Here is a 23685-nt window from a genome sequence, read left to right on the forward strand (position 1 = left end):
TCCGAAAAAGTGGGGGCTGTTTCTAAAACCTTGAGGCAGTATGCACCAGGTGAGCTGACATGAAAGGTTGATGTGGGGTTTTCCCACATGAAGGCAAAGAAGTTTTGGGAATCAGGATGTAAAGGAATGTGAAAAAAGTATCCTTTAGGTTTAGAACAGAAAAATGGGTGGTATTGGAAGGAATTGCAGAAAGTAAAGTATATGGGTTAGGAACTACTGGACATACAGGGAGTACAGCTTGGTTAATGAGCCTGAGGTCCTGGACTAAAGGATAAGTTCCATTGGGCTTTTTTAACAGGTAGAACTGGTGTGTTAAAAGGGGACTTTGTTGGGTGGAGTAGGTGACTGGTGAGGAGGTGAGAAATGATAGGCTTTAGGCCTACAGGAACTGCATGGGGGATTGGATACTGCTTCTGTGATAGGAACTGGGTGGGCTCTTTTTATTTATTTATTTATTTTTGAGATGGAGTCTCGCTCTGTCGCCCAGGCTGGAGTGCAGTGGCATGATCTCGGCTCACTGCAAGCTCAGCCTCCCAGATTCACGTCATTCTCCTGCCTCAGTCTCCTGAGTAGCTGGGACTACAGGCGCCCGCCACCACGCCAGGCTAATTTTTTGTAGTTTTTTAGTAGAGACAGGGTTTCACCATGTTAGCCAGGATGGTCTTGATCTCCTGACTTCGTGATCTGCCCGCCTCGGCCTCCCAAAGTGCTGGGATTACAGGCTTGAGCCACCGTGCCCGGCCTGGGTGGGCTCTTTAAGGGTAATGCGGACGGGGGTGTGGTGTTCTGCCACTGAGGGTGTGGAAGTATCCCAAACAGCGGGGATAACTACAGATGGGGGATAAGGAAAGGTTGCGTGTTTTAGGGTGGGAGGTTAAAGGAGTAGAAGAAAGCTAGAAGTACCTGAGGGGTCTGGGTGGATGCGTTGGGTACTATGGGGAATGTGGAAGTGGAGAGTAGTGTGGAGTTTTGAAAGGCTGTCTCTGCCTAGGAGTGGAGTTGGGCATGACAACAGGACTAAAAAAGAGTGAGTGAAGGAAAAGGTGTGCAGGGAGCAGAAAAGTGGAGGGGGGTGCTCGGGGTGTGGAGACTGGTCCATCAATTCCCACAACAGAGACTTGGGAGGACTGGGTGGGTTCTGAAAAATTAGGTAAAGCAGAGTAGGTTGTTGTTGCCCCAGTATTAATTTTAAAAACATATAGGCCTACCTGCCACCAGCAGGATTACCCTTGGCTCAAATGAAGAGATGGCAGTTGCTGGGGCTTCCATTCCAGGGCACCGTCAGTCTTCAGCAGCAAGGCGGATGAGATCCGAGTAGGAGGTTTTGGCTGGCTCAGGAAGGGATGGGGGTGGTCCTTGTGGGGGCTGCTCACAGTCTGACTTCCAGTGGGGTCCTCTGCAGAGGGGGCACAGCCTGGTGGGCTTACCTGGGTTTGGGCATTGTCTGGACCAGTGGCCTTCATTGCTGCACTTGAAACAGGCACCAGGTGGAGATGGATTGCTAGGAGGCTTCCGTGTGGAGTTGCGGCCCCATGGGCCTGCAGGGCCCCTGATAACGGAGGCAAGCGTTTGAAACTCTGCCTGTTTTTGCCTTTTACGTTCCTCATCACTATTGTTAAAGACTTTGAAGGCTAAATTAAGATGGTCTCATTGTGGGGTTTGAGGGCTGTCGTCAAGCTTCTGAAGCTGGCGCCGAATATCGGGGGTGGATTGGGAGATGAACCAAAGGTTTAAGATAGTGGTTCCTTCTGGGCTAGCTGGGTCTAGGTTGGTATACTTTCTCATGGCTTCAGTTAAATGAGAGAGAAAAAGCGCTGGGTTTTTGACAGGAACTTGGGTGATTTCTGAAAGTTTTTTATAGTTGACTGCTTTATGGGCACCCTTTTTGAGTCCTGCAAGGAGACACACAATCATGTGGTCTCGATGGTGGCATCCAGGGGCTCCGTCTTGATAATCCCAGTGGGGGTCCTGGTTGGAGACTGGCTCTGCACCAGTAGGCCGGACAGGAGCTTGGTGATGAATTGTATCAGCATGTGCCTGAACTAGGGTCCAGATACAGTCCAGGTCTTCTGGGGTGAGGGTGGAAGAGAGGATAACATAGAGGTCATGCCAGGTTTGTTCATAAGACTGGGTAAGGTACTGAAGCTCTCTAATATAAGAGGTAGGTTCTTGTAATGAACAAAGTCCTTTGTTAATTTGAGAGCGATCAGTGAGGGAGAAGGGAACATGATCTCTAACAATACTTTCAGTTCCTGCTACTTCCCAAAGGGGGCACTGTAGCACAGGCACTGAAGTAAGGGTGGGGCATGGGCCAAAGATGGTGCCTGAGTGAGTATGGGTGGGATAAAAGGAAGAATCTGGAGGTGGTTCCTGCTGAGGGTTTGAAGGGGGAAGTGGGGTTGAGTTAACAGGCAGTGGAGGATAGACAGGGGTGTAAGGTGGCGGGACGGGTTTACAAGCCTCAGGAGAGGGCGATGGGGGAGAAGAATGGGTACAGGCAATACTAGAATTGTCCTGAGGAGGGGATGGTGTAGAAAAAAGAAGTGAATACTGCTGGCTGGGAAGATGGCGACTGGGAAGATGGCAGCTGAGAATATGGCAGCTGAGAAGATAAAGAGGAGGCTGGCGGGGGGGGTTAAAGAAGATGGTTGAGAGGGAGAGGTAGGGGTTGGGAGGGGTGGGCAGCAGTCTGCTGGATCGATGGAGGAAAAAGAGGTAGGATCGGGAGGAGAAAGGCGATCTGGGCAGCGAGAATGGAGGAGAAAGATTGGAACAGGTGAGCAAGAATTGCAGACGTCAGGTTGTGATCTGAGTGCAAAAAGGCCCGGACCTAAGGAATTTCTCCCCATTTCTCCAGTCGTCATCAATAATTGCTTAAATCAGTTAAAATTGTAAATTTGGATGTTCCATTTGTGGGCCATTTTGACCCATTATCCAATTCGTTTTGTGCCCAGACTGAATTGCATAAAAAGACAAGGCGCTTAAGGCAGATATCTTGCTTGAGGCCTAAGGTTTGTAGGTATTTTTATGAGGCAGCCTAGAGGGCTGTCCTTTGGAGTGGAAGACTGGGAATTTCCCTCAAGGGAGGGTAGGTTTGGGAGAACAGGGAAAAGGAGACCCGTCTTGGATGGCCAGAGGGAGACAATAAAAGGAGCAATTGTCCTTGCTGTCTTTTTCATTCCCGGAATGGGATCAAATGGCTTAGAGGTTTCTCCCTAAAACCAGATGATCAGTGAGTACCTGGCACATGCCCACGCCTTCTTGGACCAACGCTGGATTTTCGGACTGGAGAAACCAAAAGAGGCCATGTGGATTTTTTCCTGTTTACTGGGCTCCCAGGGAAACTTACCAGTAGGCGAGATCAGTGACCAATGTGCATGCACAGAGAGGCGACTGGAGGCTGAGGAGCTTCCTTTGTCTGGCTGCTGTGGCCTGCTCTCTGGGGTGGAGGGGTAGGTCCACAGGGGACATGGACTGGAGTCCCTCCTGGGTTTCAGCACCAGACACAGGGCTCTTGTATTGATTCAAACCCCAAGAGCACGCCAAGGCGGTGTGGAGGAACACACTGTTTTAATGAGTGCCTGGGTGCAGGTGGGCTGAGGCCTAAAATAGCGTCACCCCCAAATGAGGACGGGACAGGGGTTTTATAGTCTCCTGTAAACAGGAAGTGTCTCAGTCTGATGTAACTGCTACGCAGTACCCGGACGGCCTCTCTGTTAGTCTTCATGGAGTCTTCTGGCCAGCTCTCTTCCTGCTTTTGCTATCTTGCTTACACTGCTGGCGCAAGTCGTCTTGCACCTTGGGACTGGGCCTGAAAAGGGAAGAATTATTCATTCCCTTAAGCTTTCAGGCCCCGGGGAGAACCTTTCACTAGCTAGAAGGAGCCTGAAGGAAATCTGGTTTCAGCATAAACATGATGGTGGATTTCACAGTGCCACAGTATTGTCAACTTTTTAAAACTTTACTTAAAATAATAATTTTCAGAAGTAATGAATGCCTGTCTACATCCATTCTTTTCTGGCCTAGAACAATTAACTGGCTATAAATCTTTTGGCTCTTAAGGCCCTCAGCCATAGGGAGTCCTGCCAAGACAAAAAATGACACTTTAGAATTATATGACCTTTCATGTGACAAAACCTTTTATCTCCCAAATACCAATATATGATGCAATACAAAAGTGGGGGTGGGGGAATAGATTTGTCTACTGTTAACAAGTCTATAACAATTTAGACACCAAGGACCAGGCATTTCTTGCATTTAATTTATACCCTCCTCAGGATGCTATGCCTATGGAGATAAACTGGCCAGAGAAGAGATTAAATTTATTAAATTCTAATTTAATGTTGGTCCCACAATTTCCAAATAAGATTTATCCTAGGGTTCAAATAACCCTTAATAAGGAAGGTAAACACATTGTGGGTCTGATCAAAGAATATGGTGATGCATGCAGGGTTTTCTTCCTGGCAATTGGGTTGTTAATTGCCCTCTGATTCTACCTATAACCTTGGATGCCCAAATCTTCACTATGTTTATGATAGACATTTTCTTGTAAATGTAATGCCAAATAGAGCAGAAGGAAAGGCACAATTAAAGACCCAGGTCATGATAGCTCAGAAAATAGATCTGATCCGGGATTTTTTTTTTTTTTTTTTTTTTTTTTTGGCTAAACCATAAGCCTGACTCCATTTTACCCCTTAAAGAATTGGCTAGTACATCAGGTCAGGCTGTGTCCTCCCCCCATTTTCAAATCGCTAATACTTAAAACTATTACCGTCAAATGAGAGGACTCCAGGAACAAGACTTCCTAGCACTGTGGGACCCTGCCGGATGGCCAAATCAGACAACTCTAGGAATGAGCCTTCCTAGCGCTGTGGGACCTGCTGCTGTTTGTTGGCCTGCACATGCATTCTATGGAATGCCTTTTAGCCAAGAGTGGAGACTGAGGACTAAGCTCTGATTTTTTATTTTAATCTTGCCCAAATTCCTATCTAAGGGGTCTGGGGAGTCATGCCCTACAGACTGTAAATTCTTGTCAGATGGGTTTTATTTAACCCTGTACGTGGTGACTTACTTTCCAGTCTGACTCTGGCATAACAAGAAAGAAAATCAAAATGTTTTATCCCAAAATATATTTCCTTGCCATACTTTGAAATTGCCCTGCAAAGTCTCTTGTGGGAAAAACCCACATTCTATAGAGAATCCCATTTTCCCTTCATTTTCCTTCCTTCCTTTCCAGATCAAGGAGATAATCAACTAAGAGCCAGGGATGCTTTTAGGTCAGATAAGAAATATTTTACAACCTGGTCTCTCTGAAGTCTGCTGTCTGAGAGCTTCCCCTGCACAATAAAACTTATTCTCCATAATCCTTGATCTGAACCTGAACACTTCCTTTCTACTGATTTCAGGTCTTCAGATAAACTCAACCAATTGTCAACCAGAACATGTTTAAATTTACCTATAGCCTGGAAGCCCCCACTTTTAGTTGTCCCACCTTTCTGAACCAAATCAATGTGTTTCTTAGATGTATTTGATTGATGTCTTATGCCTCCCTAAAATATATAAAATCAAGCTGTATGTTGACCAGCTTGGGCACATGTTTGCCAGACCTGAGAGCTATGTCATGGGCCACGGTCACTCATATTTGGCTAAGAATAAATCTCTTAAAATATCTTACAGAGTTTGACTCTTTTCATCGACAACTTCAACTGTGGACTTCACATGTCTGTTTTTAGTCCAAGTGCCTTTGATATTCAAGAAGAAATTGTCCTCAACAGGATAAAGTGTATTTCCTTAAAATATACAGTTGCATCAACTGATTTATTTGTATTTTTATTACCTCTGTAGTCCAGACTACTTATAAACATTCATTAATCAGCAGTTTGTCCTTAGTTCAAGTATTTCATAATTTAAAAACTGTAAATCGCTTTGGAGTGTACTCTCATCTCTGTGCTTACAACATTTTGAAATATTGACAATGTGTACTTAAAGATGGTTTTGATCATTATAAACTTAGTTCCATTCATCTAGTTACAATACATAAGGTATGATAGCCATAAATATATCAATACAAAGTGAATGAAAAGGCAATATTGGTTAAATATGAATAAAAATGCCAATGAAAACTTGCATGCCAGGAGGTCATTTGAGGGTGATTTTTACATAAATCTTTGGCTTGGGCTTGTTAGTGGGCTGGGTTGTAATGGAAGCATGTTGCCCAAGTGGCATGGAAAGCTCACAAGAGAATAGCTTAGGAATGGAGAGGTTAAATCACAAATAGAAATCATTCACCTATTGAGTTTTATCATGTACAAAAGGCAACATTTAAAAATATATGACTTTTATTACATTTGCTAAGTAGGAATAACTTATTTCTCCACTATGTTGCATTACTATATCTGCATCATCCTCTTATTTTGCATGCAGGGAAATGCTGGAGAAGTAGCAGGAAAGAGGCCCTGGCCTCCATAATCACTGTTCATGGAGGGGAGAAAAGGAGAAAAAGAGGGAAGAGAAAATTCACAGATAACCATAATTTCTCTACCATATCACTGAGAAAATAGTTTATTTCCAGTAACATTGACATAAAAAGAGAATAAACTCATACATTCCTGATAACTTGGAATTGGCAAGAAAGCTTACACAGGCTTTTTCTAATCATGTGGTAATATCATGTTAGGTGGCAGATCCTTTAATTGCCTTAATAATTTGTGATCCCTGTGGTTAGATATACTTTGTAGATGTGAGATGCATAAAAACATATTTTGTTATCACACAACATTTTGAGTTTGGTTTTTCCATATAACCTGAATGCTTTTATCTGTCTTCTGTGTCTTAGAGATGAGTAAAAACAAAAAAAAATCCACTACTTTTATAGTACTTTGTCCTCTGTTCTCTGTTTTACATCCACTTTTTTATAGTTTTTTTTTTAACTCTTCAGAAGAGATTTCAAACTTTTCTTCACAAAAGATTTCAAATTAAGACTGCTATTATTTTTTTGAGGCACTTTTTGAAGACCCCTCTCTCCCCACCAGTTTGTGTTTGGTACACTGTAGATGCTGTGAGGATTTAATCAAATTAAAATATGTGTTTCCTACCGGGGTCAACCATAGCCTCTGAAGATTCTTTGTGCAAATTTGACAAAGGCATACCTTCCCTGGCAGTTACAGCTCTGCACAAGGGTATGAAGCCTGGAGAGCAGAGTACAGACTAGATTTCAGACCCTGCTTAGATGTTAGCTGGGTGCTTAACTGGAGGAAAAAAAAAAAAAAGATTTGTAACACCGTATGTCTGACATGAGACAGTGGGAAGATCTGATCCAGGTACTCAGGATTCCAGGTGGTAGAGGCTCTCTCACTGTGGCACGATCCCACCTAGAATAGTCTTAGTGAGTGTCAAGGAAGGGGAGAAGAGACAGAGGGGTAAAGAGCCAGCCATGCTTTGGCCTTCTACCCACAGATCATTGGCAGGACTAGCCACATGGCCTTGCCTAACTCCAAAGGGGCTGAGAAATTCAGGAGAGCAAACAGAACGTTTTGTGGGCACTATTATCTCTATCAAAGCTACAAACTTTGAGGGATATATTTTTAGATGTTTTTATCCCTAGAGTACTTAGCATAGTGCTCTATACACAGAAACCACTCAAAATATTCATTATACTGAATTCATTAAATTGTTTGACTCAACCCATTTTGCTTTTCTTTTGCATGTTGTTTGCCTACTTTAAAAGGAAACCTGGCTTTTTGAAAGCCTCTTACTTCTCTGTTGGATCTATTGCAGAAAGGTGACACACAAAGCAATGCACATTGATAAATTTCCCTTTGGGACTGTCTAGAAGCTGTGACAGAAAATAATAAAGTAGAAAAAGAGAAATAAGACCTCTTACTTACCTCTCTGTATTAGAAACAAATGCTTTAAAATAAAACTGAAAACAAAGATGAGGAAAGAGTAGGAACTGGTTCTCACTATGAGATACTGCTACTAACAAACATAGGAAGACTCTTCTCTTTGACAAAACATCTGTTTGTTGTTGTGTAGACATGGCCTCTCCGATGTGATCTACATTTAAAAGTATGTTATTACATATCGATCTATGACTAAAGGTTACACGTGGAATCTTGTGAAATTTACTGATGGCTTTATCACTGGGAGGTAGAGCTTAAAATATTCGAGTAACTCTCAAGCTAAATCTTTGAAGCTGTGGGAAAGGAGCTGAAGTTGGAAACACACATGTGCTCTATCCACATCAGCAGAGGTATTTTGTGTAAAGTGCAGGAGTACTCACTCATCTAACTGTGAGAGAACTCATCTATGCCCACTCTGGATGGGACTGATATGGGAAGTGGAAGGAAATTAGGGAAGAAACAATCTTTGATACCGTTGACAGCCCTTTACCCCTTGGTCTTTGAGTTTCTTTCTTTTTTTTTTTTTTTTTTTGTGACTTTAGTTCCTTCCTGCTTCTACTCTTCCCTCTCTAACAATTTTATTCCTCTTTTCCTGCCCTGGCTCCTAGACAGTCCTCAAGGAAATGTATCAACATACATAGCTTTATGTGTCACCTTTCTGCAATAGGTGCAATCTATATTTGCAAGCAATAAATGTAGGACTTCAGTTTCCCAGTGCATAGCATCTAGGAAATTATCAACATAAATTTCAAAAGTTATAGGTCTGATCTGGCTTTGATATTATCTGTCATTGGGGTTTGGGGGCAAATTATTTAACCTCTCTGAGCTTTGGTTTCCTTTTATATGAAATAAAAATAATAAATGCATCTTGCTTATACTTGCAGAGCTGTTGTGTGAGTAAAGAGTGAAAACGGTGAGAATAGACAATTTAATGTACAGCCAGTCCTATAAAAAATACTCTAAATATTACTGAGAAAAAAAATCTGAAGCTATAGCCCTGACGACTGTTTCTAGAATCAGTTCTGAATTTCCACCTATTTACTCGGTATCTGCCTCCACACTTGAAAGCTATCTTTAAACACCTTAACTTCAACATCTTCAGAAGCAAATTCTATCTCCCCATTTCCCATGATATTTACCTTCCCCTTGTCCCTCTCTTGAGCTTCCTCCATTTGTCCATGTCATCACCACCCACCCGTTTTTTTTTTCACCTGGAAGCCTGTCATCTATAACTCATCTCTCTACTGAACACTCACACTTGCCTTATCCAATCAGTTTACAAATCTTGTCGATATTTCCTCTAAAATGCTCCTGAATCTGTACACCATTTCATTCAGATTGCTACCACTCTTCTGTCCTGTTCAGATCCTACCCATTTTTCTTCTTCCTCCAGCCTGTCATCAGCATTTTACCTCTATATCAGTGATGATTCATTATGGGAAGAGATCAGTGGCTGCTTCTGGTCCCTTCCCTTTGGCAGTGACTGTGGAGAAAATCTGTATATTAGATAGATCCAATACTTTAGTCCCTTCTGATCTGAACATGTGCCTCAGCGTCTATAGTCATAATATACTTCAGTCAACCAAAAAAAAACCTGTTAAATAAAAATACAAAGGTATTTTTAAGCTCCTGGTACAGGAGTTTGGTGCATAATAAGCCTATTCAAGGAGGAAATGGGCTAGTATTTTTCCCTTTAGTGCAACTAACATTTTACCTGAAACCAAGGAAGGGATAGCTGTAAAGCTACAAGACTATACTGGTGTCAATCGCTTCCATGTTAGTAATGTCAATGCATTACAATGGGGTTTTTGTTTACTTAAGTTCAGGCAATGGTCTCTGCATCCTAGGTCTTAAGCTGTACCTCCTTGTGCCCTGACATATGTGCTCATTGTGAAAAAATCTTGTGTTTACTTTGTGAGACCAGAAATGAAGATAAAACAAAAAAGCCTCAAAACTCTCTAGTGTGTTTATGATTTCATCTGTGTATCTCCTGAAAAGCCTTGTTTTTCACTCATGATGTAAAAACTTTCTAACCAATTAAAGACAACTTCGGGTCTCACACATGCAAACTGAAGAGCTGTGCTTTCTTCTCCATGTGTTTCACATTAGACCAATTTGTTCATCAGTGAGAAACAAAGTGGTGGATTGAGTTCCTGGCAGGGGCTAATCTAGAAATATCAAAGTATTGAAAAATTAATGCAACATCAAAACTCAGAGTCAACAAGCTTCCTTTCACTTCAGAAACACTAATATACCACTATGGAAAATCCCCAGTGACATTCCAAGGAGTGGTGTATCTTTGTATTTCCAAAATGCTAGTTTTTCTACTTTCAGTTTGAGTGAATGACTACATAGGCACTGACCTTTTGAGTTTTATCTTACTACTGATGCTGAGCTAAATAGCCATCTCAGGGTTAAATTTGTCTTCTTCTTGAGATTGTTTCTGTTTTCTACCAAATAATATTATAAAAATCGGTTGCAGCTTCAAAATGTCTTAGACCATTTATTCATTTACTTTCAAGAAAAGCCTTTCCTCTTTATGAGCAATAAAGAGATGATAAAATTAAAAGTAGAGGATATTTGCATAGCTCTTATCCTGTGCTAGTCATTGTTCTAAGCCCATTACATATGTTAACTTATTTAATTGTCACACTAACTCTACAAAGTAGATATCATTATTATACCCATTTACCTATGAAGAAAGCAAGGCAGCATAGAGAAATAAAAAGGGATGGCTCCCCATCTTGCATCTCATCTTGTTCAAACATGAGACTCCAAAGTTCCTCACTTTTATGAATGTTAATTTATTTATTCCTGTCTTTATTTAGGAGTTGACACAGCATACATCATTCATTCAACAAATATTATTTTAGCACAGACTGTGTACCAAACACCAAGTAGACTTACAGAGCAAAGATAAAGGCATGGTCCCTGAGGAAGAAGATCTCCTAGTCTAGCAAGGGAGACACCAACCAAAGGACAATTGTATGTGTGAGACCAGAGCAAAGGATCATGTAAATGAGACTCCTGAGCCAGGGATGGAAGCCAGGAAGGAAGGTGGAGTGAGTGACCCATGTCCTGAAGGGAAAGTGTAAGAGGGAATGTGGCTCAGGGAGCAGAACGTGGGGAGTAGGAAGCTGTGAAAAGACATCTGAGAAGGTTGGTGTGGCTGGAGTACAGGCTATGAGAAAAGAAGTTGGGCTTTGGAATTTCCCTGAACTTCACTTTTCTACTAATTTGTCAGGTGACTTAGGACACTTATTCTGACCCTTGGTTTCCTCATCTTTAAATGAGAAATGATAGTTACCCCAAACACTTGTCATAAGGATTAAATAAAATAACGTATGTGTATTAGTTTCCTGTGACTGCTATAAAAATTAACACAAACTCGATGTCTTCATGCAACAGAAATTTATTCTCTTATAGTTCTGGAGACTGGAAGTCTGAAATCAGCATCAGTGGGTTGAAATCAAGGTGTCAGGAGGGCTGCACTCCCTCTAGAGGGTCTGAAGGAGAATCGGTTTCTTGTCTCCTTTAGCTCTTGGTAGCTGCTGGCAGTCCTTGGCTTGTGGCTGCATCACTGCAATCTCTGCTTCCATGGCCACATAATCTTCTCATCTTCTTTAGTGTAACCCCCCTCTGCCTCTCTCTTATGAGGACACCTGTGATCACATCTAGGGCCCACCTAGATAATCTAGGATAATCTCACCCTCTCAAGATCCATCTGCAAGGATTCCTTTTCCATATAAGGAAATATTTAAAGGTTCCAGGGATTAGAACATTTCAGGGTGGTGGGCAGTTATTCTGCCTACTACACTATGTAGAGGATCTATGCATATCAGAGGTCCTCAATACATGCTAATTTGCACCCTTTCTGTATTATACTTGTGCTGGGGCATCAAAGAGCCTTAATCTGAATGGTTAGACTTTATACCTGCTGGCCTTTCTTTCTATTCCTAAGAAAGGGTTAGACAGCTTTGGTCTTCCAGACAAACTTGTCAATATAAAAATAAAAAGAACACAAAGATGAATAGCTTTGTGATAATGCAGGAAATAATTTTTGTTTATTTTGCTAATGCAGTCTAAACCATTAAGATTACTATGTTGAGGTCACAATGGTGGTATATTTCAGAGAGGGCTTCTTTTCCACAATTTATATTCCAGGCATGGCAATGGGCTTTGTGTGTGATTTAGAGTAGTTATCTATTGATCTCGTTTTCTCTAAGTGTTACTCATTCTCCTTTGCCCATCAGCATATGGGAAGAATAATCATTGCAAAGGTCAAGTAGCACTTAGGAGCAATTTAAGAGTCAAAGCACGAGGCTACGAGCTTGGGGATATTGCTCAACCTTATACAGACTCATCAACCCTTACATTTATTTTGACAAAGAGATAAATATTTTCATAACTCACTGACCCTGTCAAGAGAGAAAATCGCAAGGATTTGAGATAAAATATTTATTGCCCTGAAAAAGTAAAAATTTAAATTCACTTAGAAAATTACTGTTAATGGGCTCCAGTCTACAGCTCCCAGCAAGATCAATGCAGAAGGCAGGTGATTTCTGCATTCCCAACTGAGGTACCCAGCTCATCTCATTGGGACTGGTTAGACAGTGGGTGCAGCCCAGGGAGGGTGAGCAAAAGCAGAGTGGGGCATTGCCTCACCCGAGAAGCACAAGGGGTTGGGGAACTGCCTCCCCTAGCCAAGGGAAGCTGTGAGGGACTGTGCCGTGAGGAAGCAGTGCACTCAGGCCCAGATACTATGATATTCCCATGGTCTTTGCAACCCACAGAGCAGGAGATTCCCTCAGGAGCCTATGCCACCAGGGCCCTGGATTTCAAGCACAAAACGAGGTGGCCATTTGGGCAGACATTGAGCTAGCTGCAGGAGTTTTTTTTCATACCCCACTGGTGCCTGGAATGCCAATGAGACAGAACCATTCACTCCCCTGCAAACGGGGCTGAAGCCAGGGAGCCAAGTCATCTATTTCAGAGGATCCCACCCACATGGAGCCCAGCAAGCTAAGATCCACTGGCTTGAAATTCTTGCTGCTAGCACAGCAGTCTGAAGTTGACCTGGGACACTTGAGCTTGGTGGGGGTAGGGGCATCTGCCATTACTGAGGCTTTACTATGCAGTTTTCCCCTCACAGTGTAAACAAAGCCACCAGGAAGTTTGAACTGGGCAGAGCCCAACATGGCTCCACAAAGCTGCTATAGCCCAACTGCCTCTCTAGATTCCTCCTCTCTGGGAAGGGCATCTCTGAAAGAAAGGCAGCAGCCTCAGTCAGGGGCATATAGATTAAAACTCTCATCTCCCCCGGGAAAGAGCACCTGGGAGAAGGGGCAGCTGTGGGAGCAGCTTCAGCAGACCTAAACGTTCCTGCCTGCCGGCTCTGAAGAGAGCAGTGGATCTCCCAGCACAACGCTGAAGCTCTGCTAAGGTAAAGACTGTCTCCACAAGTGGGTCCCTGAACTCCATGCCTCCTGACTGGGAGACACCTCCCAGCAGGGTTTGACAGACACCTGATACAGGAGAGCTCTGGCTGGCATCTGGTGGGTGACCCTCTGGGGCGAAGTTTCCAGAGGAAGGAACAGGCAGCAATTTTGGCTCTTCTGCACCCTCCACTGCAGGGTGTGGAGTGGACCTGTAGCAAACTCCAGCAGACCTGCAGCAGAGGGGCATGACTGCTAGAAGAAAAACTAGCAAACAGAAAGGAATAGCATCAACATCAACAAAAAGGGCGTTCACACAGAAACTGCATCCGAAGGTCACCAACATCAAAGATCAAAGGTAGATCAATCCACGAAGATGAGGAAAAACTGAAAATTCCAAATACTGGAAGGCCTCTTCTCCTCGAAAGGACCTCAACTCCTTGCCAGCAAGGGAACAAAACCGGACAGAGAATGAGTTTGAAGAATTGACAGAAGTAGGCTTCAGAAGATGGGTAATAACAAAGTACTCTGAGCTAAAAGAGCATGTTCTATCCCAATGCAAGGAAGCTAACAACTTGAAAAAAAGTTAGAGGAAGTGCTAACTAGAATAACCAGTTTAGAGAAGAACATAAGTGACCTGATGGAGCTGAAAAACACAGCACGAAAACTTCATGAAACATACACAAGTATCAATAGCCGAATTGATCAAGCAGAAAAAAGGATATCAGAGATTGAAGATTAACTTAATGAAATAAAGGGTGAAGACAAGATTAGAGAAAAAAGAATGAAAAGAATGAACAAACCTTGAAATATGGGACTATGTGAAAAGACCAAACCTATGTTTGATTGGTGTACCTGAAAGTGACAGGAGAATGGAACCAAGTTGGAAAACAATCTTCAGGATATTATCTAGGAGAACTTTCCCACCTCGCAAGACAGGCCATTCAAATTCAGGAAATAAAGAGAACGACACAAAGATACTCTTCAAGAAGAGCAACCCCAAGACACATACTTGTCAGATTCACCAAGGTTGAAATGAAAGAAAAACTGTTAAGGGCAGCCAGAGAGAAAGGTCTGGTTACCCACAAAGGGAAGCCCATCAGACTAACAGCAGATCTCTCTGCAGAAACCTTACAAGCCGGAAGAGAATGGGGGCCAATATTCAACATTCTTAAAGAAAAAAAAATTTCAACCTAGAATTTCATATCCAGCCAAACTAGGCTTCATAAGCGAAAGAGAAATAAAATCCTTTACAGACAAGCAAATGCTGAGAGATTCTGTCACCACCAAGCACTAAATATGGAAAGGAAAAGCCAACACCAGCCACTGCAAAAACATACCTAACTGTAAAGACCATTCACACTATGAAGAAACTGCATCAACTAACAGGCAAAATAACAAGCTAGCATCATAATGACAGGATCACATTCACACATAACAATATTAAACTTAAATGTAAACAGGCTAAATGCCCCAATTAAAAGACACAGACTGGCAAATTGGAAAAAGAATCGAGACCCATCTGTGTGCTGTCTGAATACATGCAAAGATGCACACAGGCTCAAAATAAAGGGATGGAAGAATATTTACCAAGCAAATGGAAAGCAAAAACAAACAAACAAACAAACAAAAAACGGGGTTGCAATCCTAGTCTCTGATAAAACAGACTTTAAGCCAACAAAAATCAAAAGAGACAAAGAAGGGCATTACATAATGGTAAAAGGATCAATGCAGCAAGAAGAGCTAACTATCCTAAACATATATGCACCCAATACAGGAGCACCCAGATTCGTAAAGCAAGTCCTTAGAGACCTACAAAGAGACTTAGACTCCCACACAATAATAGTGGGAGACTTTAACACCTACTGTCAATATTAGACAGATCAGTAAGACAGAAAATTAACAAGGACATTCAGGACTTGAACTTAGCTCTGGACCAAGTGGACCTAATAGACATCTACAGAACTCTCCACGCCAAATCAACAGAATACACATTTTTCTCAGCACTACATCACAATCATTCTAAAACTGACCACATAATTGGAAAAAAACACTCCTCAGCAAATGCTAAAGAATGGAAATCATAACAGTCTCTCAGACCACAGTGCAGTCATATTAGAACTCAGGATTAAAAAACTCACTCAAAACTGCACAATTACATGGAATCTGAACAACCTGCTCCTGAATGACTACTGGATAAATAACAAAATTAAGACAGAAATAAATAAGTTATTTGAAACCAATGAGAACAAAGACGCAACGTACCAGAATCTCTGGGACACAGCTAAAGCAGTGTTTAGAGAGAAATTTATAGCATAAATGCCCACAGGAGAAAGTTGGAAAGATCTAAAATTAACACCTTAACATCACAATTAAAAGAACTAGAGAAGTAAGAGCAAACAAATCCAAAAGCTAGCAGAAGACAAGAAATAACTAAGATCAGAAGTTACTAAGATCAGAAATAACTAAGACAAGAAATAACTAACTGAAGGAGATAGAGACATGAAAAGCCCTTCAAAAAATCAATGAATTCAGGAGCTGGATTTTGGAAAAGATTAACAAAATAAATAGACCATAGCCAGACTAATAAAGCAGAAAAGAGAGAAGAATCAAAGAGACACAACAAAAAATGATAAAGGGGATATCACCACTGGTTCCACAGAAATACAAACTACCATCAGAGAATACTATAAACACCTCTATGCAAATAAACTAGGAAATCTAGAAGAAATGCATAAATCCCTGGACACATACACCCTCCCAAGACTAAACCAGGAGGAAGTTGAATCCCTGAATAGACCAATAACAGGCTCTGAAATTGAGGCAATAATTAATAGCCTACCAACCAAAAAAAGCCCAGGACCAGATGGATTCACAGCAGAATTCTACCAGAGATACAAAGAGGAGCTGGTACCATTCCTTCTGAAACTACTCCAAACAAACAACAGAAAAAGAGGGACTCCTCCCTAGCTCATTTTATGAGGCCAGCATAATCCTGATACCAAAACCTGGCAGAGACACAATGACAACCAAAAAATTTAAGGCCAATATCACTGATGAACAATGATGTAAAAATCATCAATAAAATACTGGCAAACCAAATCTGGCAGCACATCAAAAAGCTTAGCCACCATGATCATGTTGGCTTCTTCCCTGGGCTGCAAGGCTGGTTCAACATACTCAAATCAATAAATGTAATCCACCATATAAAGAGAACCAATGACAAAAATCACATGATTATCTCAATAGATGCAGACAAGGCCTTCGATATAATTCAACACCCCTTCATGCTAAAAACTCTCAATAAACTAGATATTGATGGAACGTATCTCAAAATAATAAGAGCTATTTATGACGAACCCACAGCCAATATCATACTGAATGGGCAAAAGCTGGAAGCATTCCCTTTGAAAATCAGCACAAGACAAGGATGGCCTCTCTCATCACTCCTATTCAGCATAATATTGAAAGTTCTGGCCAGGGCAATCAGGCAAGAGAAAGAAATAAAGGGTATTCAAATAGGAAGAGAGGAAGTCAAAATGTCTCTGTTTGCAGATGACGTGACTGTCTATGTAGAAAACCCCATCATCTCAGCTCAAAATCTCCTTAAGCTGATAAGCAACTTCAGTAAAGTCTCAGGATACAAAATCAATATGCAAAAATCACAAGCATTTCTATATGCCAATAATAGACAAACAGCCAAATCATGAGTGAACTCCCATTCACAATTGCTGCAAAGAGAATAAAATACCTAGGAATCCAACTTACAAGTGATGTGAAGGACCTCTCCAAGGAGAACAACAAATCACTGCTCAAGAAAATAAGAGAGGACACAAACAAATGGAAAAACATTCCATGCTCATGGATAGGAAGAATCAATGTTGTAAAAATGGCCATACTGCCCAAAGTAATTTGTAGATTTAATGCTATCCCCATCAAGATACCATTGACTTTTTTCACAAAATTAGACAAAACTACTTTAAATTTCATATGGAACCAAAACAGAGCCCCTATAGCCAAGACAATCCTAAGGAAAAAAAAAAAAAAAACAAAGCTTGAGGCATCATGCTACCTGATTTCAAACTATACTACAAGGCTGCAATAACCAAAACAGCATGGTACTGGTACCAAAACAGAGATATAGACCAATGGAACAGAGCAGAGGCCTCAGATGCCACACATCTACAACCATCTCATCTTTGGCATACCTGACAAAAACAAGCAATGGGGAAATGATTCCCTATTTAATAAATAATGGTGTTGGGAAAACTGGCTAGCCATATGCAGAAAACTGAACCTGGACCCCTTCCTTACACCTTATAGAAAAATTAACTCAAGGTGGATTAAAGACTTAAACATAAGATCTAAAACCATAAAAACCCTAGAAGAAAACCTAGGCAATACCACTCAGGACATGGCCATGGGCAAAGACTTCATGACTAAAATGCCAAAAGCAATGGCAATAAAAGCCAAAATTGACAAACGGGATCTAATTAAACTAAAGAGCTTCTGCACAGCAAAAGAAACTATCATCAGAGTGAACAGGCAACCTACAGAATGGGAGAAAATTTTGCAGTCTATCCATCTGACAAAGGGCTAATATCCAGAATCTACAAATAAACAAATTTACAAGAAAAAAACAAATGACCCCATCAACAAGTGGGTGAAGGATATGATCAGACACTTCTCAAAAGAAGATATTTATGCAGCCAACAAACATATGAAAAAAAGCTCATCATCACTGGCCATTAGAGAAATGCAAATTAAAACCACAATGAGATACCATCTAATGCCAGTTAGAATGGTGATCATTAAAAAGTCAGGAAACAACAGATGCTGGAGAGGATGTGGAGAAATAGGAACGCTTTCATACTGTTTTTGGGAGTGTAAATTAGTTCAACCATTGTGGAAGAAAGTGTGGTGATTCCTCAAGGATCTAGAACCAGAAATACCATTTGACCCAGTAATCCCATTAATGGGTGTATACCCAAAGGATTATAAATCACTCTATTATAAAGACACGTGCACACGTATGTTTATTGCAGCACTATTCACAATAGCAAAGACTTGGAACCAACCCAATGTCTATCAATGATAGACTGGATAAAGGAATTGTGGCACCTATACACCATGGAATACTATGCAGGCATTAAAAAGGATGAGTTCATGTCCTTTGCTGGGACATGGATGAAGCTAGAAACCATCATTCCCAGCAAACTAACACAGGAACAGAAAACCAAACACCACATGTTGTCACTCATAAGTGGGAGGTGAACAATGGGAACACATGGACACAGGAAGGGGAACATCACACACTGGTGCCTATCAGGGGTGAGGGGGTAGGGGAGAGATAGCATTAGAGAAATACCTAATATAGATGATGGGTTGATGGGTGCAGCAAACCATTATGGCATGTATATACCTGTGTAACAAACCTGCACATTCTGCACATGTATCCCAGAACTTTAATTAAAAAAAAGAAAGAAAGAAAGAAATTGGACAAGGGGCCTAATTTCTCACTGCACAAGTGTTCATCCCCTGACTTTATTTAGTCATTTTTCCCCTCAGTGTATGCTATGTTGACTTTGGACTTTATCTGGTAGGCAGGTAACAAGGAGCTATTTAGCACTTTTTTTTTTTTTTTTTTTTTTTGAGACGGAGTCTTGCTCTGTTGCCAGGCTGGAGTGCAGTGGCGTGATCTCGGCTCACTACAATCTCCACCTCCTGGGTTCAAGTGATTCCTCTGCCTCAGCCTCCTACACCTGGCTAATTTTTTTATTTTAGTAAAGACTGGGTTTCACCATGTTGGCCCAGATGATCTTGACCTCCTGACCTCGTGATCCGCCCACATCAGTCTCCCAAAGTGCTGGGATTACAGGAGTGAGCCAAAGGGAACAGTGACACAATTGGGTTTATATCAGAGATGGATCTCTTTGGTGGCATCATGAAGGAGGGATTCAAGGAAGTAGGGCTTTTAGGCACGCAAAGCAACTCAATTCTAGATAAACTATTGCTGAAAATTGCATTGCAGCATGGTGTTTAAAGATGTGGGCTCTTTACTTAGATATACATCCATTCAAATTCTACTTCTGCCATTTATGCAGAATATAAACTTGAGCTAGTCACTTGTCTTCTCTAAGTTTCAGTTTCTTATCTACTAAAACAAAGTAATTACAACAGTGTTCTTATGAAGTTTGATTGCAAAGAGATATAGGAAGCACTTAGCACAGTGTCTGGCTCATTAACCATAGCTATGCTTATTATTATCATATGGAATGGGTTATTTGTTTCCCTTGCCAACTCCATGATTATGCCCTTTCTAAAACCACTGTGCTTCCAACACTGGGAAAGAAGGACACGTGGTTGACCACCCCATCAGTCAGCCTCTCTCCCTCTGCAACCCACAATGCTTTAAAAGCAGAAGCAATGGCTACTTATTCCTTCCCCTACTTTATAATCTTAATCTTCTACCTAAAGGCAGCAGCCTTGTGATCTAGCTGTCAGCTATGGAGTGGCAGCTTACCCACTTTACAGAAGAAACTTCTGACTGAGTCCAGGATATGTGAAAACAATTCAGAAAAATCCACTTTCTGTCCATAGCTTAATTTTAAATGTATTGCCTTGCTAAAGAAATAATCTCAATCACTTATTCATTCCTTCATTCATTCATCCTCTATTGCCCTGGGTCAAAAATCCTAAGTAAAGGAAGAACTGAAGGATGATCATTTAAAGGAGAAATAAAAATACATTCTTAAAAAAAGAAAATTACTATTAATGGAATAATGAGCAATTGAGTATCTAGAATGAATAAGTGACTAAAGGCATATAGAATGTTGAGGATGTGACGTACTCCTAGTTCCACTGTTTGGCTGACTTGAAATTCTTTTACTTTGGCTACTGGGCCTAACTTCCCATATTTGCACTTTAACAGTCATGTGTCTCCTCAAAACTGTGCCTTCTTATATATTTGTCCACAAATATACATGTTGCACTTTGGTAGTCATTTTTATTGCTGCCTTTTTAATTTTAATCAAATTATGTCAACAAATATATTCTGGCTACCTTCACCGTACTAGAGACAGTAAGGTTGCCTACAAGGAACTTTTAGCCTGTCTTAACCTAAGCATCCCTCTGAAAACAGATGCTGAGGGAAGGGCTTGAGAACAGGTGGTTTATTTGAGCAATGGATTTCAAAGAACAGGAGTGTGGTATTAGGAACTTAAAACAGGAACTGAAGAAGAGCCAATCCAATAGTCATGATCTAGCTGGTTTCTGCTGTGGCAACTGGGGCTCTATCCTCTTGGGTATCCACTGAGAAGATGCAGAATATGTCTTGGAATTTCTGGTTCAAGAGACAGTGAAGAGGAATATTCAGTGGCTCCTGCCCCACCTTGGTCAAGGATCTCTCATACTTCAGGATTGGCCCAGGCATCAGAATGGCTTAGTGGGATCCCCAGTGTTGGCAGCAGAGAGCCCCTGGGCAGGAAGTGAGAGTTAGGAACTGAGGCAAAGTGCTGCCTGTTTATCCCTACATAGGGCTGATTGCTGCACCAGTATCTAGACTGGAAAGATTGGCAATGAGTATGTGAGGTTGGGTACAATACCCAGGACCCACATGGAAAGCTAAGAGCACAAATATAACCAGTAGTTTATGACAACTTGGGGCACAATATCACAGGCTGTGCAGAAGTTGTTGCCCAAGGAGTGACAGAGACAATGATTATATTTGGGAGTTCAGTGTAGAGTGCTTCAAGACTGGATGTTCAGAAATGCTTAACTGGAAAGGGTGAATTCCAACACTGGACTTGAAGGATGGGTATTGTTGCAGACATCACTTGTGTTTGCTGCTCGGAATTCATTTGCCCTTCTTCTGATAACCAAATCAAGATTAGCCCTAAAGAATGACTCCTCCTCTCCTCTCAGCCCACAGGTTTTGTCTTCGTCTAGCTTAAGGGTCAAGAACTTATGCAAATTGGGAGTATTGGTGCTGTATTCCATGGCTCTTGGGATCAGCATGTGACCCAGTGAGAGCCATTTTAATAAAATGAGACTTTTGCTGAAATGTCTGGGCAAGAGACTTGCTCTTAGCTCCTGGATATAAAACAAAGAGGAGGTGAAGTAGAGACTTGCTGAAGTTATCCTGCTTCTTTGAAGTGTAAGGTTGCCCAAGGAGGCGGAGTCAAGAAATGTAAAGAGAGAAGCTAAGGCCCAGAGGTGTTTGAGTCTCTGCATCAAACAATATCTGAAGCCAGCAGTTCCCTGGACTTTTCAAATATATGAGCCAATAATTTCCTTTTTATGTTTAAGCCAGTTTTGGATAGGTTTTCAGTTGGCTCCAACAGGAAAAACAGCAACAAATCTTTTAACTTAGGTAACTTTTAGGCATTTTTTTGTCTCCTCTATAATTTATTCTATTTTTCTTATTTTATTTTTAATGATCTCTGTATTTCTTTCCTTAACTTTTTCACTTCAAAATGAATAAAGACAGGGAGAATGACTATTAACATAAAGAATCAAAATAGAGTAGGATTTGTAAAATCTAACTCAGAAGTTTGTGTGATTGTGGCAGACAAATTTGTGTGCATGTCATATATGTAAGATATCATCTTATAGCTTGGTTATGTAGATGAAAAATATAGGAAGACTATATATTGTCTTCCCCCAAATGTCTGCACTGGCCTCATGAATTTGTTGTTGACTTTATGTAAAAACTGTGAAGGTTACAATATAGACCTAGGGCCTAAACCAAACTGTACCTGAAGGACCTATAGTTCCAAGCAGGGCATGAAATAAATAAATATGAAGTTGTAGAAAAGAAAATTTAGCCTACTTGCCAGGAAAATTTTTTAGACAGTGAGGTGGTTACTTTCTTATCATATTTATTGGATTTGCTCAACACTTATTACCTCTTAGGCATAGTTGTGCATCACAAATCTAAAAGGTTGAAAGGCCACATCTGGCAGTAAAGCTCATAGTCTATAGTAAACACAACAAGTAAACTAGGGAGGCAAATCGCATTTCAAACAAAGCCAAGCAGAGAACCAAAGACCTTGGGAAGGAAACTGATAATGGCAATGCTGATAAATGAGCATTAGGACGCTGAGTGGAGGGCAGCCCATCAACCTCACCTTCACTGTAATTTCAGATTCTGATTATGGGAGAGATGCAGCTACTTTTGTGTTCAAGCATTATGTATTCATCAGAGTTATCTAAACACTGTATAAACCGTGGCCTATTCTACATAATCCTGGCCTTTCGAGTGTGTAACAGACTTTGTTTTTTAATGAGTGATGAGTGATTGGAACCACATGAGCAGCCATTTATGCTGGTCACGTTTTTAGCCACTGTCTCATGGAAAACATATATTGGGTGGTCATTATTTCTGCCTGAGGTCATAGCAGAAGCAGGGATGTTACATTTAGTAACATGTTACAGAGTGAAAGGCAAATTGGAAGATGGGGCTATTATTATCTTGGATGCTCATCACAGGTCTTTGCACATACTTAGAGCTCAGTGCATATTTCTCAAGTAAATTAATATCTAAAATTTGATTCTTCTTTCAGTAGTAGAAACTGACATTGTGTCTAAACTTTGAGTGACACACTTGTGTTAGTTTGTTCTCGCACTGCTATAAAGAAATACCTGAGATTGGGCAATTTATAAAGAAAATAGGTTTAATTTGCTCATGGTTTTGCAGGTTATACAGGCTTTTGCTTCTGGGGAGGCCTCAGGAAACATAATCATGACGGAAGGTAAAGGGGAAGCAGGCACGTCTTTACTGCCAGATGTGGCCAGAGCAGGAGGAAGGGGTGGGGATGGCACACACTTTTAAACAACCAGATCTCATGATAATTCACTCACTATCACAAGAACAGCACCGAAGAGGAAATTCGCCCCCATGATCCCATCACCTCCCACCAGGCCCCCACCTCCAACATTGGGGATTACAATTTGACATGAAATTTGGATGAGGCCACAAACTCCAACCACATCAACACTTAACTCTTACTTTTTTAATTAGATGAAAAAGAATCTATTTTAGAGACAATATTTTTATTTTTCTTCTTCAAACCTCATGTAAAGGCACCCAGCACATCTGTAATTATTCCAAAATGAACCAAAAAGTTTTGAAAAATGATTTCAAAGGCAGAGTAACATATTTAAAAATAGGAATGGCATACAACATTTGGGATAGAAGTAGAACAAGGTCAGGAAATCAAATAGTATGCCTCCTTCTAACAGAGCAGAGTCGTTGCTCTGAACTAATGAGGAGGTCGCTTGGTTAAACAAAAATATTTGGGTTTATTTTAGATTGGTTTAGATTTTCAGAAATACCGTGTTAACATAGG

At 41.1% G+C, this 23685-nt stretch overlaps 1 pseudogene; it reads right to left on the reverse strand.

Annotated features, from left to right (window-relative positions):
• Window positions 1-1223: 1223 nt before the first annotated feature.
• LOC130541573 (transcription factor NF-E4-like) lies at window positions 1224-9073 on the reverse strand (annotated as a pseudogene).
• Between the last annotated feature and the right edge of the window lie 14612 nt (window positions 9074-23685).

This window comes from Pan paniscus, chromosome 4 (genome assembly GCF_029289425.2).
Source record: "Pan paniscus chromosome 4, NHGRI_mPanPan1-v2.0_pri, whole genome shotgun sequence".
Classification (NCBI taxonomy): domain Eukaryota; kingdom Metazoa; phylum Chordata; class Mammalia; order Primates; family Hominidae; genus Pan; species Pan paniscus.